The sequence below is a fragment of the Galeopterus variegatus genome, unplaced genomic scaffold, assembly GCF_000696425.1.
Source record: "Galeopterus variegatus unplaced genomic scaffold, G_variegatus-3.0.2 Scaffold5, whole genome shotgun sequence".
Classification (NCBI taxonomy): domain Eukaryota; kingdom Metazoa; phylum Chordata; class Mammalia; order Dermoptera; family Cynocephalidae; genus Galeopterus; species Galeopterus variegatus.
Window position 1 is genome coordinate 1,593,985 of NW_007726116.1, and position 19,422 is coordinate 1,613,406.

Below are 19,422 nucleotides of genomic sequence, written 5' to 3' on the forward strand. Positions count from 1 at the left end.
GGTGTGTGAACAAATCCCTTTTCCATGTATTGTCCAAATTTGGCTCATCCTCTTCAGTGGATACACCACAGTTCTACACTCTATTTTGGCTTTATCTGTCTAAGGGCATAAACTGGGCTTGGGAACAAATCTCCTTCCAAGCTTTTTCTTGAATTGTTCATGACCAACTTTCCTCCCTCTGACGTGGTTTGCAAAATGCTGGCTTCTGCTTTCCCACTTGAATCAGAAATGGCCCTTCTCCATATATAACCAGACTGCTGTGTTCATCTCTGTTCTTGAGGCTCCTCAGCATCATCTCTTCCTTTGGGAGGGATAGGAATAGGGTTTGGAGAACTCCATCTCTGGTAAGAGCCTCGTTTGTAAGGGTGTGCACAACACTTGGAGACTTTACTGTCCCACCATTAGATATTCTCCTGAAAAAAAAGAGTTCATGGTGTTTGTTTTTCCAATCACTTAATTCTCACTGGAATTTATGCTACAAGTGCTTCACCTCTAATCACAGTTTCTAATAGTGCTCATCATGACTACACACCACAATGAAAACTAAACATTCAGTCCCTCCTTTCTGAAGGTTCAGACACTTAGAATTCTAACACTGAAGCATGGTGTTAAATACTTTGTTTATTCTCTCAGTCATTTCTTCTCTAACTGTTAGGAAAAGAGGATGGGATGGCAGATGGGCTACTAAACCCATAACAATGTGGCTTGAAATTCTTGTTGTTTCTATTTCACACAAATTGGAATTTAATGAAAACATTTAAATATAAAATGTGTACGAATAGATGAACTTTGGGGAAAAGTTTTCCATGAGTAAAATGGAAAATATAGTAAAAAGAAAATTAGAGTCTCAGACCTTTGGTAGAAACTAAGAGCACAAATATCTTTACATAGTTAAGCTATTTATTAGTCATGCCTCTCCAATACCACCAACAGTCCTTAATATTTCCTTATATTGAAGGAAATGTTTTTCTAGCTTGTGAAATCATGGATTGTAGATAGCTAGTCAAATTTAAAGAGTTTAAAGTGCTGAACATATATTCGATCATGCATTCCTTCTGAATACACAACTTTGCAAGTGAGTGTACATGTGGGTGTGCCTATGTATGTGTGTGTGAATGCATGTGATGCTTGCTGTGAAGCTGCCAACTCTCATTCTCAGAGAATGAGGTGCTTCCATTTATTGTCTCAATTTCAATCTGCCTGGGGCCTAAAATAAAGAGAGTCACAATTGATTTCAGTTGGATATTTAGAAACTCATTCAGATTCTTTCTGAGTCAATTAGATGATCACAAGTTGGCAGCTCAGTAAATTTCCTGCTGGGAACTAGATTGCAAGGGGAAAAAAAAAACAAATAAAGATATTATGTGCAATTGTCCATCAAGAATCAAGAGTCCTGGATGAAACCATAATTGAAACACCTGTTTTCATACTTGCTAGGGCCCATTTTGAGTACAAAGATGAGGAAATATATTCCTACTATATCTGTGACATAACAAGAAATATATATTAGTCTCTGCTACTATTTCTTACACAGAGCTTCTAAAATTCTTTTTATTTCCTAAGTGATAGGAGTATCTTTTGTTATAATATTTGGTCTTGGTCCCCAATTCGTGACACAAGAGTTTCTAAGACCCTTGGAATCTCTGTAGTGATAAGTGCCTTTTTGTATTCTAATGATATGACTGGTGGCTGAGGTCCCTAGGTAGCGTTAGGATGGGATGGTCACCAGAAACACCAAAGCATGACTAGAGGGTTGGAACCTTCAGCCCTACCCCCAATCTCTGGGGAAGAAAGAGTGGTGGGAGGTTAACTTCATTGCCAATGATGTAACCAATGATGTAACCAACCGTACCTACATAATGAAGACTCCATAAAAAGTCTAAACAATGGGGTTTGAAGAGCTTACAAGTTAGAAAACACACCTATGTGTCAGGAGGATGACTTTAATTCTACAAAGACAGAAGCTCCTGTGCTCAAAGCCCTTCCAGACCTCACCTAGGTACCCCTTCATCTGGCTGTTCATCTGTATCCTTTGTAATATCCTTTGCAATAAACCCATACACATAAATAAATGTTTCCCTGAGTTTTGCAGGCTGTCATAACAAATTATCAAACCTAAGGAGGAGGTTGTGGGAACTCCAGATGTATAGCCACTTACAGGTGACAACCTGGGACTTGCAATTGGTATCTGAAGGGGGAGGGCCGGTTTTGTGGGACTTAGCCCTTTACATGTGGGCTCTGCACTTACTCCAAATTGTTAGTGCCAGAATTGAATTGTAGGACATAATTGTGGGACAGTTGGTGTCCAGAGTTGGAGAACTGGTTGATGTGGAAAAACCTCCCACATGTTTAGTGTCAGAAATGTGGATATAGGAAAACATTCGGTTTGTTTTTGTTCTAGGATATTCATAGACTTCTTTGTCTTTTATATAGAAAGTGGGTATGGGTGGTAGAAGTGTGTATCATTACTTTGCAAGGTACATGATGAAACTGATTTAATCTGAAGCCAACCATGATTTGGCTCCCTTTATTGTGGCTGTTTTACTTTCAGGTGAATAAAAGTTCCTATATAAGGTTTCAAAGACATCCAGAAGAACTGTCAAATATAAGGTAATGTGCCATATGCCATATTTGATAACCAAACAAGAGATTGACCTCTAGACAATCTCATATGATTCCACTATCTTCCCAGCTATGCCCTGGTTGTGAGAATAATGTTAGAATGTCTCTTATCCTCTTATAAAACTAGTAGTAAAAAACCTGTACACAGGATGGTTTGAATATCATTGATCCAGTAGCTACAAAGAGAGTTAAGCTTTTCAGTTAAATTATTATTTTAAGTAAAGAAAAACAACACTTGGTTATCTAAAGCAAGGGACGTCAAAGTTTTCTGTAAGGGCCAGAGATTTTTAAGCTATACGGTCCCTGATGCAGCTACTCAATTTGCCATTGTATTATGAAAGCACCTATAGACATGTAATGGATGAATGTGGTTGTGTTCCAATTAAACATTATTAATGAACACCAAAATTTGAATTTCATATAATCTTCACAAGTAATAAAATATTATTTTTCCTTTGATTCTTTTTTTTTAAATATAAAAACCATTCTTAGTTCACAGGCCATACAAAAGCAGGCAGGATTTGGCCCATAGGCCATAGTTTACCATCCACTGATCTAAAAAATTAACACTGATTTGGAACACATCTCACAAAATATGAATACCCTACTTTGCCTAAAGCTCAATATCATAGTAATAAAAGGCCATGGTAATTAGAAAACACAACAATTCTTCATGAACCAGAAAGCATTAAAAATTCCTTTCACTGCATTATTCCAAATCAAATAATTTATTGACTATCCCCTTGTCCATGATTGAAGGATCTAAGGAAGGAAATTAATACCTCAATTATTTGACAATATCAAAGAGAGAGATGTTCAAATTAATGAAATATTCTAATCAACTAAAGGTTATCCCATTTAGGGATGAAGTCACTCTTTGGGATGCAGGGACATGTGGAGGTCTCCTGAACACAAGAATAGCTATTTCACCAGCCACAAATCTTGCATCTAGAAACTTAATTATGGAGCATTTTACTACCTAACTTTATAAACAGACTCAAATTAATGACTAAGGAGGCTAAACCTTAAGAGAACACATGCGTTATATATAAATATATAAGTAAATATAAATATTTATTAAATTAATAAATATTAAAATAAATATAAATATTTATTTATGGTTATAAAATATATAAATGTGAGGGTCCTTCAAAAGTTCATGGAAAAATAGAATTAAAAGATAGTACAAATCTTCCCATGAATTTTTGAAGGACTCTAGCATAATATAAATAAATATTTAAGTGGAATCCATTTCAAATTTCTCTCCAAATAATAGTTGGCAGACGTTTCTGGTATTCATGGGAAGGAAAAGGTATTTTTATAATTGGATTTGATTTAAAATACAAGAACTAAAAAATTATGGGACATGTCAAAAGAAATATTTAAATATTGTACATTAAAGAGTTTTTACTAAAAAAAAAAAGTTGTCTCTACTGTTAACCAACAAATTCAAAATGTGAAATATTTTTCCTCTTAAATGAGAGAAGACTATATGGGAAAAAAAAAGACAGGAAATTGCTTTCACTACGGTAAGTTAACAGGGAACAGATGTTTGATGGCCATTGTCATAGTAGGCTTTCCTAGCTGAGATGCTGTTTTAGCTGGTCCTGTGTTTGATGTGAGGTGGTTAAGCAGTTACATCCTAAGTATTATATTATACATAGTATCAAATAAAATATATATTATTTTATATATTATATATGATGTATATATCATACATTGTATTCAATATTATATATAATATTTGTAATATACTTATAAAATATATTGTTACATATATAAATATATCATATATATTATATATAAATGTTTTTATATATATCGTATATATTATATATATTTGATATTACATATAATATTTATAATATACTTAATATAAAACATATCATTTAATGCAACATAAAATAATATTTTATATAATATATTATATTTAATACTATATATAATATAATACATATTACCTATAATATATATTGGTTCTGTTTCTCTGCAGAACCCTAAGTAATATACAGGACATACTCTGAAGCTTTGTTATGAGAAAATTGTTTTCACCTCAGATCCCAGCAAGGAAAGACATTCTGAAGTAAACAGAGGATACTTCCTCTCACAACCACCACTATCACCATAGTAAATGGAATGCTATTTAATGCAGATTCAGGAAGAAGACCATGAATTATGGCTCAAGAATTTGACACAATCAAGCAAAGAGAAAGGAAAATCTATGTTGTGAGAGAAAGGAGAACCTAAAGAATATTGCCCAAATACTTGGAGTAAATTTTAGGCATATCAATTAATGCCCAGAAGGAAAAAAAAAAAAGTGGCATAATCAAATTGGGTTGGTTTTTTTTTGAAATTTTAATAAGGGGACTATTTATTATAGCATAGAAAGAGCTTAAGAAAAGCAAGAAGGGAAGTGAAATATCCCAGGGTTCACATACATTCTTACAAACCCCAGGCCAGAAGGGGCAGGATATGAATCAGTTACCAGAACCTGGAGGGAGAACATGGTGTGGGCTTCATGCCAGGAGCTGGGGGACTTCAAGAGAGGGACACAGCCAACCCATAGCACCCTGACAGGGAGTTTGCTGGGGAATAAATAAATCGACTGAACATTTCTCCTCTCCGGTCTCCTGGAGCTCCCCCTGGCCCAACCCAACCAAAAGCTAATAGGCGAGAAAGTTCTTTGCTGTAGTCCATGCAGGTCAGCCTCCTCGGGCAAGGGAAGTGTAGAGAAGGAAGAAGGAAGGGTACATCTGCAGGGACAAATGGAAGACATCAGCGCCTACTGTATGTACAATGAAATGATTTCTCAAATGCCAAATGGAAACATCTCTGGAAATTACATGGTAAAAAGGTGTGAAATATTTCAGCTCTTTGTATAAAAGTTGATGAACACATATTTGGAAATGCAAAGATATATCGTTAGGATCATAGAGGTCTTGGATTTATAAAATGGAGATATACGCAAATGAACAAAAAGTTCTTTCCAAGACATCAGAGGTGGCATATTTATAAGTCCAATTCTCCATGTCTTTAAACTCAAAGACACATTTAAAAACCCAAATCAGAAGAGACAAACCACAAAAAGAAATCTCGAGGAAAAAATTGGAGGGTCAGAAAAATTGATAGGAAAAACTTTTAGAAAGGGAAGTAGAAAATTAAGAAAATTCAAAGGTTGTGCCACAAAAGATGAAGGAAAAGTGTTTCAGAGTGAAGCAGTCCATAATTTTGAAAGCAACAGAGAAAAGAAAGAAGATTGAAGACCACCACCTTTGGAGAAATGTAAATTTTAGAATCAGGGAAACAATACTAAACTCTCACTCACTGCATCTGTATATTTAGCTACTACTTGAGTAGGTTTTTTTTTCCCCCCAAAGCATGTATTTTCATAATTAAAACAAAAGACCAAAACCAACAGCAAAAATAAGTATTGAACTGTAATTTCAATCCCACATTTCCAGGGTGCCCACTCTTGTATAGCCCACGGGCAATAGTGAGCACACGTCAAAGCTCCTGGCACAACGGGGGGCTTCAATAAGTGTTTACTGAATTCATTGCATGAACAAAAGAAGCCACAGGTGAAGTAAACAACTATTTGGGAAGACAAATAACAAATGGAAAGGAGGAGGAAGGGCATAAGTCTAACTCGGGCTTAAAGTGCCACAAAGAAGAATAAAATTGTTTTCTAAATTACAGAATTTGTTCATAATAGCCTACTTGTTTTGCCTGTATTGTCTGGCCAGCAGTCATTGAATAACTATTAGACTTGATCGTAAGGCATACTGCAGTGCTATTGGAAGACAGAGGGAAGAAAGAAAGACAGGCACTCTGCAGGACTGGCCTGTTTGGAAAATGATTTAGTGGTACAGATAGCAGAACTGCTGTAACTCAAGTGTACTCCAGGCCTGTGACAGTACCCAAGGGGATTGGATTTAATGGCTGAGTGAGGCATTACTGGTTCTAAGCAAATAGCAATGCTTGGAGTTAGGTAGCACAGCCATGGTTCTGGGTGGTCTTTCCCAGTTAAAATACATCACCATTTGTCAGCTGATTGTCATGGGAATCCCACATGGGTGGTATGCAGGGTTTCAGCAGGGTGTGGGCTTAAAACTACGGAAATCCTATAGACTAAATGACAGATCAAAAAACAATGTGCCCAGTCAAATATACGAGGGCGGGGCCTACTTATCCATTACCCACAGTGCCTAGGTCTCATGACACTTTTAAGGGCCCATGAAATTATTTTATTTTAACTTCTTTTAAAATCAGAATTAAAAATGAATATGATGGTAATAAATACGTCATAATGAATCCAGCATGGATTATAGTTGTCTTTATACCAATACAGTTGTAAAATAAATTTTTAATATTTTTTTTTAATGAAAGAAGGGGCCCATGAAGGCAAAAGTCTCTAGGGTCCACAAAAGTCCTAAGTGGCCATGAATGACGTTAGAGAGAAGACTGAAGGGCAGTGACCATGTGGACTCCTACGGCTCACCCCAGGCACACTGGACCCCAGGTTTTGGTAGGAGTAAAATCTCAATTGACCACCTTTTTAATCTTGGAATTAGCTCCAAAAAGAGTGGTAGAAAACCCATCAACCATTTAAGATTGAGGAAGGAGAGGCTGTTAGTCCAGATTCCTCATGGACTAGAAGTGTCTGAGGGCAACAATTTTAATACAAGGAGCTGACAGGACACAGTCCTGAGTAATCACCAACCACTGGCCGAGTTCAAAAACCAAATGCTGATGTCCGCAGGTCTCTCTGTACACTTGAACTGACTTACAAGAGTTGGAGGTAATAGTAAAATCTGGAATATGATTTCTCCCACATCCCTGGTTTTTGAAAATGAGAGCAGTTCATTCTCCGAGAACCCTGGGACAGAAAGTAAGCTCATAGGGAAATAACAATAAAGAAAGACTAAAGGAGAAGACAGTTTTCTTGTTGAAGGGTTTACATAATTTTCTAACTTGCTCCCTGAACCTATACCCATCTATGAAAATATAAGAAAGAGCAGGTGAGACAGTATTAGCCTTATCAATCATAAAACCTATCAACAAGAAATCTCCTGTGTTCTCCATTTGTCGGAGGGAAAGCATTGACTGCTCTGAAAACATGCTAACGAGAAATACAATCCTCCTCACCAGAATCACCTTCCAGCTCAGTGTACACCTCAGAATGCACAAGTCTCCATGTGGGAAATGAGGATGTGACAGTCACTCAAGCCAAAGAAAGATCACTTTACAATAGACACCTGCACCAAAAGCTAGAATGGGGATGTCTTGACCATTTCTAGCCACTGGGTAGCCTTGCAAATGGGACTCCAAGTACCCAAATTTAGTGATTTGATGGTATGTATCATTCAGAGGAATAGTCATCAGTGGAACCAAAGGGAACTGTTTCCTTAATAAGACCCATGTCTCAAGGTATTGTAATTAGGTTTCATCTCAAAGCTATGTTTGGGTGTGCTTACATTAACTAAATAAAATTTAAAATCAAAAGAGGTAAAGTTATTCTTTTATTCCCTCTGAAGAGTTTATTGCACATCAAAATATCCAAACTTTTTAATATTGGGAGCTTTGTGGGATCTCACCAAGAAATCCAGATGTCTCTATCTATACTTCTGAAATTTCACTGTCTTTCCATTTGACAGCATCAGACTGCCTAAATATCCAGTTGAAATTCCCTTCAGATGGTCAATGTTACAAAAGTAAACACTGTGCAATCTCCAGACAGCAGAATAACAATCCAAGTTGTCAGGGTGACAGCTGATCTGTCAATGATACTTTTACTCAATGAAAAGCCACTAGTGTAATTAAACATTTTCTAGGGCAAAGCAGAGCCATGAGTCATCCTACTAGAAACAATATCAAAGAGGATGGCAGGGAATGCCATTTACCAGGATCTTGTCACTCATAGTAAGTCTATATTTAGATAAATTAAAGCTGAAATCCAAGCTGTGTTTGATGACAGATCTATGGGCACAACTGGGCTACCGTTTGCTTGAAATGCAGAATGGATAGCATCACGTGGTCTCTGAGCAGAAAACAACTCCGTACCTAGAATTCCAAGTCATCAGATCCTGTCCTTCAAACCTGTTTCCTGAACTTAGTCTGGTAACTTCAAACCAAGTAACTTGGCAATTTAGAAGTCCTAAGATGAAACTGTTCTGGGGTGACCTATCTTTGGACATTACAAAATTCTGGAGCTGGAACTATAGGGAAAATAGAGTCCCAATAAGCCTTTAAAAATTGCTTGGATCATTAATCATTACTTAATTATAATTTGAAGTAAAATATTTTTAAATTTTAATTTAAGATAGTTAATTGTAAATAACAGAGAATATATAATGGGACACTCTGAAGGAAGAGGCTAGAAATAAAAGTTAAATTTGTGCATCTGAACATACTTGTTCTGTTACAATACTCAACAATAACTGACATTAGACATATCTAGCATGAAAAGTAATTGATTTAAAGTATAACAACTTGAAATGCTAATCAGAAAAGGTTAATATGCTTTACTACACAAATATATATAAACATTTGTATTTCATAAAACAATATAAAACAGATTTTAAATGTTTCAAATTATAACATTTTAAAGAAACATGGCAATGCTCTTATGTCTATTTGTACATATTTTTACTTTACCTATATTACACACAATAAAAGTGTGGCCATTTTAAGTCTAAATGAATGAAGGACAGTTCGTTCACAAAACAAGAAACACAAATGGCTGGTAATTTTCTTATAACAAATAAATGTAAATTCAAATGAGAATAAAAATGCCATTTTTTAATGTTAAATTATCAGAATTTCTAAAGAAATAATAATAACATCCAATAATGGTTATAAGAACATTGGTAGGAGTACACACTGAAGCCACATTTCTAGAAACAACTTGACTGCAATTATCAGGAGCCTGAAAAAATATTCAAATCATACAAATGGATCTTGAGAGCTTGTTTAGAGATTTCAGTAACGGAGCACAATTATTCATATGTTTCTGATGGAAGAATGATCACCCTCTTCAACTTCCAGGGAAACGCCATTAGCATTGATGAGGGACTAAAGAAATACTTACCCAGCAACTCAGGTCAACAGAATCCTGGAAATAATTAAGGAGATGGAAGCTACCACTAGATCATCCATACAACCTCTTTCTGAATTGTTTATTCTCCTCAGAATCACTCCTAGGAAATACTCAGATTTTACACCCATAGATTTATTTGCAAAGATGTTGATTGTACTGTAATTTATAATAGGAAAGAAAAACAATATATTTCAGTAGAAGGGACAAATTTCCACTTATATTAGCATACATGGTATCTACTAAAATACATTTTTAAAGGTAAAATGTTAAGTAAAAAAAACTATCAATAAAAATATATGATTTTTTATTATAATAGTTTGTCTCGGCAGGAAAACTCTACAATATTTATTTATTTATTTATTTTATTTTTCCTTTCTTTTTTTTAACTTCTCAGTACACCCTGTAGTCGATTTTCATGACCCTTTACCTGTTCCTCTTCCCCCCTCTCTCTCTCACCTCCCCCACTACATCATATCAGTTCACTTTTCTTAAAAAGTTCAAGGAATTGTTAAGATTGCTGTGTCTTCTTCACCCCCCCCCCTTTGTTTGTTTGTGTGTTCATTTATTTATTTATTTTTAGCTCCCACAAATAAGTGAGAACATCTGGCATTTCTCTTTCTGTGCCTGACTTGTTTCACTTAATATGATTTTCTCTAAGTCCACCCATGTTGTTGTGAATGATAGTATTTCATTCTTTTTTATAGCAGAGTATTCCATTGTGTAGATATACCACATTTTCCTCATCCGCTCATCTGACGATGGACATTTGGGCTGGTTCCAACTCTAGGCTATTGTAAATAGTGCTGAAATAAACATTGGAGTACAGGTATCCCTTCGGCATGATGATTTCCATTCCTCTGGGTATATTCCCAGCCATGGGAATATGGTACATCTATCTGGGAATATGGATCATATGGTAGACCTACATTTAATTGTTTGAGGAAACTCCATATCATTTCCCATAAAGGCTGTACCATTTTGCAGCTCCACCAACAGTGTATAAGAGTTCCTTTTTCACCAGAATCTCTCCAGCACTCATCATTCTCAGTCTTTTGGATATTAGCTATCCTTACTGGAGTGAGATGGTATCTCAAAGTGGTCTTGATTTGCATTTCCCAGATGCTGAGTGATGTTGAGCATTTTTTTTTTTTATATATTTTATTTTGTTGATATACAATGTGGTTGATTACTGTGGCCCAATACCGAAACTTCCCTCCCTCCTCCCTCTCCCCCCTCCCACCCAACAATGTCCTTTCTGTTTGCTTGTCGTGTCAACTTCAAGGAATTGTAATTGTTATGTCTTCTTCTCCCCCCCGTTTTTTTTTTGTTTGTTTGTTTTGTGTGTGTGTGTGTGTGTGTGTGTGTGTGAATTTATTTATTTATTTTTATCTCCCACCAATAAGTGAGAACATGTGGTATTTCTCTTTCTGTGCCTGACATGTTTCACTTAATATAATTCTCTCAAGGTCCATCCATGTTGTTGCAAATGGAACCAACCCAGATGTTGAGCATTTTTTCACGTGTCTGTTGGCCATTTGTATATCTTCCTTTGAGAAATGCCTATTCAGCTCCTTTGCCCATTTTTTAATTGGGCTATTTGGTTTTTTGCTGTAAAGTTGTTTGAGATCCTTGTATTTCTGGATCTTAATCCTTTGTCTGAGGTATATTTTGCAAATATTTTCTCCAACTCTGTTGGTTGTCTTTTCATTCTGTTGATTGTTTCTTTTGCTGTGCAGAAGCTTTTTAGTTTGATACAATCCCATTTGTTTATTTTTCCTTTAGTTGCCTGTGCTTTTGGGGTCCTATTCATGAATTCTGTACCCACTCCTACCTCCTGGAGTGTTTCCCCTATGTTTTCTTTAAGGAGTTTTATTGTTTCAGGGTGTATATTTAATTCTTTAATCCATTTTGAGTTGATTTTGGTATATGGTGAGAGGTACAAGTCTAGTTTCATTCTCCTACATATGAATATCCAGTTTTCCCAGCACTATTTGTTGAAGGGGCAGTCTCTTCCCCAGGGTGTGGACATGATGCCTTTGTCAAAGAACAGATGGTTGTAGGTGTATGGGTTGGTTTCTGGGTTCTCTTTTCTATTCCATTGATCTGTATGTCTGTTTTTATGCCAGTGCCATACTGTTTTGATTATTATAGTTTAAAGTCAGGTAGTGCTATGCTTCCAACTTTATTTTTATTTATTTATTATTTATTTATTTATTGCTCAGGATTGCTTTGGCTATGTGTGGTCTTTTGTTATTCCATGTAAATGTCTGGATAGTTTTTTCCATTTCTGAGAAAAATGTCATTGGAATTTTGATGGGGATTGCATTGAATCTGTAGATCACTTTGAGTAATATGGACATTTTCACAATGTTAATTCTTCCAATCCAAGAGCATGGGATATCTTTCCATCTATGTCCTCTTTAATTTCTCTCAACAGTGGTTTGTAGTTCTCTTCATACAGATTTTTCACATCTTTGGTTAAACTTATTCCTAAGTAATTTTTTTTTTTTTTGGTGACTTTTCCCATTCAGAATGATATTGGCAATGGGCTTATCGTATATGGCTTTAATTGTGTTGAGATACTTTCTATCTGTACCTAACTTGTAAAGAGTCTTTATCATGAAAGAATGTTGAATTTTGTCAAATGCTTTTTCAGCATCAATAGAGATAATCATATGGTTTTTGTCTTTGATTTTATTGATGTGGTGTATCATGTTTATTTATTTGCATATGTTGAACCAACTTTGCATCTCTGGGATGAATCCCACTTGATCATGGTGTAAAATTTTGTGTATGTGTTGCTGTATTCTGTTAGCTAGTATTTTATTGAGGATTTTTGCATCTATATTCATCAAGGATATTTGCCTATGGTTTTCTATTTTTGATGCATGTTTGTCTGGTTTGGGTTTCAGGGTGATGTTTACCTCATAGAATGAATTTGGGAGAATGGACTCTACTTCAATCTTTTGGAACAGTTTTTAGAGAATTAGTATCAGTTTCTCTCTGAAGGTTGGGTAGAACTCCAAAGTGAATCCATTCAGTCCTGGGCTTTTCTTTGGTGGGAGCCTTCTGATAACAGCATCAATCTCTTTTATTGTGATTGGTCTGTTCAGATGTTCTATACTTCTTGGCTCGGTTTTGATAATTTGTATGTATCCAGAAAATTATGCATTTCATCCAGATTTTCAAATTTGTTGGCATGTACATGTTTATAGTAGTCTCTAATGATTCCTTCCGTCAGTTGTAATATCACATTTTTCATTTCTAATTTTTGTTATTTGGGTCTTCTCTCTTCTTTGTCTTGCTAAAGGTTTGTCGATTTTATTAATCTTTTCAAAAAAAACAACTTTTTGTTTCATTGGTCTTTTGTATTGTTTTTCATGTTTCTATTTCATCTGGTTCTGCTCTGATCTTAATTATTTCTTTCCATCTACTAACTTTGGGTTTGGATTGTTCTTGTTTTTCTAGATCTTTAAGGTGAAGCATTATGTTGTTTATTTGCCATCTTTCCATTCTTCTGAAGTAAGCATTTAATGTGATAAATTTCCCCCTTATTATTTCCTTTGCAGTATCCCACAGGTTTTGGTATGATGTGTCATTATTTTCATTAGTTTCAAGAAATTTTTTGATTTCCTGTTTAATTTCTTCTTGGACCCATATGTCATTAAGTAGACTGTTGTTTAATTTCCATGTGTTTGTATAGTTTCTAGAGTTTTATTTGTTAATTGATAATTTTAATCCATTGTCATCAGAAAAAATACATGGAATAATTCCAGTTTTTTGAATTTGTTGAGACTTGCTTTGTGACCTAACATGTGGTCTATCCTGGAGAATTTTCCAGGTGCTGATAAGAAGAATGAATATTCTGAGGTTGTTGGGAGGAATGTTCTGTAGATATCAGCCAAGTCAAATGGTCTAAAATGTTGTTTAGATCTTGTGTTTCTTTGTTGATTTTTTGCCTAGATGATCTGTCCAATGTTGAGAGGGAGGTGTTCAGGTCCCCCACTATTATGGTGTTAGTGTCTGTCCCCTTCTTTAGATCTAATAGTGTTTGCTTTGTAAATCTGGCTGGTCTGACATTGAGTGCATGTATCTTTATGATTGTTATGTCTTACTGATGGATAGATCCATTTATCATTTTTATATTCATTATCTTTTTATGGTTTTTGCTTTAAAGTCTATTTTATCTGATATGAGAATAGCTACTCAGATCATTTTTCATTTCTATTTGCATTATATATTTTTTTCCATCCTTTCATTCTTAGTTTATGTGTGTCTTTACAGGTCAGATGAGTCTCTTGAAGACAGCATATTGTTGGGTCCATCTTTTTAATCCAGTCAGTCAGTCTGTGTCTTTTGAGTGGGGAATTTAATCCCTTTACATTTAGAGTTATTATTGAAAGGTGTTGATTTACTCCTTTACTTTTATTGATTTTTGTTTAGATGTCTTAAGTACTTTTTGTTTCTTTCTTACTAATTTTCTGTTTGTCTTTCGTATTTGTTGGTTTCTTGGGATGGTAGATAAACTATGTTTTTTCTTTACTGTTAGCATTTTTCTTTGCTGGTAGGTTTTGTCCTTTCTTGAATATTCACGGCAGCAATGGTTGTTCATGATGTATCAAACCCAGTACTTCTTTAAGAATTTCTTGTAAGAATGGTCATGTGGTAGTGAACTCCCACATTTTTTGTTTGTCTGAAAATATGCTATTTGTCCTTCATTTTGGAAGGATAGCCTTGCTGAGTAAAGTATTCTTGGCTGGCAATTTTTGTCCTTTAGTATTTTGAATATATCATCCCATTCTTTTTTGACTTTTAGGGTTTCCGACGAAAAGTCTGATGTTATTTTGATTGGGGCCCCCTTATATGTGACTTACCGCTTCTCCCTTACAGCCTTTAAGGTTTTCTCTTTATCTTTGAGTTTTGCCTGTTTGACCATCACGTGTCTTGGAGAGGACCTTTTCGGGTTGAATATGTTAGGGGATCTTTTGGCCTCCTGAATCTGGAGATCTGTGATTTTCCCTATACCTGGGAAGTTTTCTGCTATTATTTCATTGAATATGTTTTCAATGCCATTTCCTCTTTCCTCCCCTTCTGGAATACCCATGATTTGAATATTTGAGTGCTTAAGGTTGTCTGCTATCTCTCTTAGATTTTTTTCAGTTTTTTAAATCCTTTTTTCTTGTCTCCCTACATGAATTCAAACAGCCTATGTTCAAGGTCAGAAATTCTCTCTTCTTCTTCTATTCTGCTGGTTAGACTCTCTGTTGTGATTTTTATTTCATTGAATGAATCCTTCAGCTCCACAAGCTCTGCTACATTCTGTTTCAAGGCATTGATTTCTTTGCACATTTCTTCTTTCAGATCCTGTATATTTTTTCTTGTTTCATTGTTCTGTCTAACTGAGTTTTCTTGTACCTCATTTAGTTTCCTTAGAATTGTTGCTCTAAATTCCTTGTCAGTCATTTCAAAGACATCCTGTTCTATAGGATCTAGAGCTTTAGCATTATTGTTTTCCTTTGGTGGTGATGTACTTTTTTATTTTTCATATTTCTCTTATCTTTCCTTTGGTGTTTTGTCATTGTGGTAGGGGGTGTCACAGTCCACTTATTTCACCCTGATGTCTGGCTTGGATCCTGAAGGGACTGCCAATTCTGGGCAGCAGGAACTAGCCTGGGCTGGGTGTCCCATGATGCCTGTCTATTCCAGCACAGCTGTCTCAGCGAGTGTGGGACCTGAGGCTCTTAAGACTCTCTAAGTGGCCGAGACAAACCTGGGCTGAAGGTCCCTCAGCACTTGCATTTTCCGGCATAGCTGTCTCAGGGCATGTGGGCCCTGAGGATCTTAAGTCTCTGTAAATGGCGGGGACTGACCTGGGCTGAAGTTCCTGCAGCACCTGCCTTTTCTGGTGCAGCCATCTTGGAGCATATGGGCCCCGAGGCTCTTAAGACTCTCTAAGCAGTGGGGCCTGACCTGGGCTGAAGTTCCCACAGCACCTGCCTTTTCTGGCATGGCTGTCTCAAGGCATGTGGGCCCTGAAGCTCTTAAGTCTCTTTAAGTGGCAGGGACCGACCTGGGCTGAAGTTCCTGCAGCACCTGCCTTTTCCAACACAGCTGTCTTGGGACATGTGGGCCCCAAGGCTCACAGGCCTCTCTGGGCAGCAGACACTAGCCTGGACTGGGGTCCCATGGCACATGGCTGTTGCCTGTTCTGGTGCAGATCTCTCGTCTCCTGTTGTTGCATCTTAATAGTTGCAAGTTGGTTGCTTTGTGAGAGTGAGTGACACTAGAAACCATCTACTCAGCCATCTTGACTGGAAGCCCAAACTCTACAATATTTATGACGTTGATCTCTGGATTGTAAAATCATGGGTTTTTTTGTTTGTTTGTTTTGTTTTTAACACTCTTACAATTAGTCAGAAGAGTCTGTTTGGTTAATGTACTTTTTGGAAATTGTAACTACAGCTCCAGAATTCTATTTGATAAAAATGATTGATTTAACACCAATTTATCATAATAACCTATGTGAAGTCATCCTTCAAGCAACATTGCAGAGGCTTTCAATTTTTATAAAATTTTTGTATATTCTTTTAAAAATAAATCTACATTGCCTAATTACTCTGTGCTTCACTCAGTTTCCTGCTTTGTAATATGGAAAGGCTGTCAATAGAATTGTAGCCTTCATGAATTTGTAAATTTAACATCACATCAGCCCTAGGTGGTACAAATGACTTGTTATGGTGGGCCAAAAAATGGGAACTAGCAAATGCTATTTCCAATATTGGCTTCTTATGGATTTGTACTATCCAATGTTCTTTGAAAAGTTTTGGACCACCTCTAAATAACAGCTGTGAGGGGGAACTGCAGTATTTCAGTCCTTGTTTTTGGCAGTTAGTATTTGTTTTTAATGTGAAAGCAAACAACGAAAGAAAACCTTTTCCATCTGCTTTTATCAGAAAGAAAGTCAAACGGAAGTCACAGTATCCTCAGTAAATAGCACTTGATTTTAGTGCACAAACACATTCTTCATTTATAGACTCAGCCTCCTAAAGTGTTAGGTCAACATTAGAATGATAAATAGTCAGGGACCAGGTGCTTAGGGAAATTTTAGGCAATGTTGAGTAGGGTTCTCCTACATTCTCAGTGTGGGGCTTCTTGTCTGTAGTGCTGAATCTCCAGGTAGAGATTCTGAAAGATCAATCCCATTTCTAGCAAACACAAGTATGTTGAACTAATTTTCTCCTTCCTCAAAACTGCTTGTACCTTAGAGATCAATCCATGTCTTATTCATTCTACCTTTGTGAATTTGTGAAATATCTACATTGCAAATAGCAAGAGTCCAGGCCACTGCCAGGTTCATAGACCCGTGTACAGGGCCACATAAAAGTGATAATGAGAATTACGGGTATATCAGCACATAAAGCAGCAAGCAGAGCTGCTAACTGAAAGTGACTTGGGGAAATTGGATTAAGATGGCTAATAGAGCGAATTTGTTTGTCTCTAAGTCCCAACCCAAATCTCCACAAATGACAAAAAATACACCTATTTTTTAAAATTGTAAGTTCATGATAGTACTGGAAAACCATAAGGGAGTCAAATCAGGATCAGAAATTTTAAGAAATCTCCAAATAGAAAACAATTGGAATAAATATGCACAGGAGAGAACTGTCACAGTAGGTAGAAGGGGCTTTAAGGTTACTGCACACTCACAGCGGAGACAACTATCGGGGTGATTTGATGTGTAAACACACTGAAGAAGCTTAGCTTTGGAACACTGCAGCATTGAGTGTATGAACGTGGGTCAAAGAGGCGGTACAGAATCTTCAGTGTTAGGAGGAAAAAGGAGTCTCAGTGTTGAGAAAATGAGTTCCTAGTATATGCCGCTACCGGCACGTCTTACCACTGCCCTGCAATTAGTAAAAAGAACCATACCTACAGACAGGTAAATAGGGACTTTCTAATACAATGATGACATCTGGTCAAGAATCATGAAACATTTCAAGAAAACCAACTCCATAAAATAAAAGCCATAAACTAAGAATGAGAAGAGGAAACAAACTTAACAGAACAAAAGAACATTTTTTAAGTTGAGGTATAATTTACATAAATGCCTAGATATTAAAAGTTCAGTTTGATAAGTTTTGATAATTGCATACACTTGACATGCTCTAAAACAAGATTTAAAATATTTATATCACTCCAAAGAGTTCTGTCTTGCCTTTTTCACTCAATTCCTCCATCATAGGAAACAACTTTCTGACTTCAGTCACCACAGAATAATTTTGTCTGTTCTTCATTTCATATAAATGAAATCCTAAAGCATATATTCTTTTAATCAACCTGGTGTTTTTGATGTTCATCTATGTTGTGTATATAGTTAGCTTATACTCTTTTAGTTGACAAATAGTATTTTATTGTACAATTATAACACACATTATCGATCCAGTCTCCTGTTTGAAGGACAATTGGACACGTTTCCTATTTGAGTCTGTTATGAATAGAGCTGCTATAAACATTCTTGTACATGTATTTTTGGGTAGGAATGGAATTGCAAGGCCATAGGGTAGATGAAAGTTTAACTCTGTTAAAAAAAAATGCCAAAGAGTTCTCAAAAGTGCCTCTACCATTTGACACTCCAACCAGCAATGTATTAGATTTCTGTTTGCCCTACATCATAACCAACATTTGGTGTCATCAGTCATTTTTATTTTATCCATTCTAGTGGGTATTATGTATCTTAGATTTGCATTTCTATAATGAGTAGTGGTGTTGAGCACATTTTCATGAGCTTATTGGAGATTTATATATCTTCTTTTGTAAAATGAAATTGGATTGTTTGTCTTTGTATTGTCAATTTTTGGAAAACTTTATATATTCTAGACATGAGTCTATTTTCAGATATATAAAGGACTCATATCCAGAATCTATAAGATATACATATAAAAAGAATATCTCAAAGGATTTATGTCTACAAAATATGTCTAAAATCTATGTCTATCCATCTAAATATATTTGACTTGTTAGTCTGGTCAATAATCAATTGCTTGAGCATGTGTCCATTTCTGGACTCTCTCCTTTTCATTCAAGTAGCCAATTTCACAATCTTTATGGCTTTGGCTTACAGTAAGTATAGTAATTCTAGAAAACAGATAATTTAAAGTTTGCTACTGTATTCTTCTTTTTCCAGATTGTTTTGTGTAGTCTAGATTCTTTGCAGTTTCATATAAATTTAGGAATTGATCATTAATTTCTAAGAGGAAAAAACCTAGGTTTAAGTGAGCTTGCTTTGAATCTAGGGGTTTTGTGTGAGCTTGCTTTGAGTCTAAAGATCAATTTGAAAAGAATGGACATCTTAACAATGTAAAGCCTTTGAGTCCATAAACATGGTTTATGTCTCCATCTATTTGTTCTTTTTAAATTTTTTAAAAATATTTTTTAATTTCCAGTGTAGAGCTCTTATGCATCACAACTTTCACTAAACTTATTACCAGGCATTCACTGCATTATGATGCTATTATAAATGTTATTCATTTCAATTTAATGTTTTATTTGTTCTTTGCTAGTAAATAGAAATAAAATCTTTTTATATTAAATTTTCCATTGCAACCATACTAAGTTTAGTTATTAGTAACAGTGTTTTTTTGGTTCGTTCCTTTAGATTTTCTGTGTAAACAATTATGTTGTCTACAAATACCAGCAGTTTTACT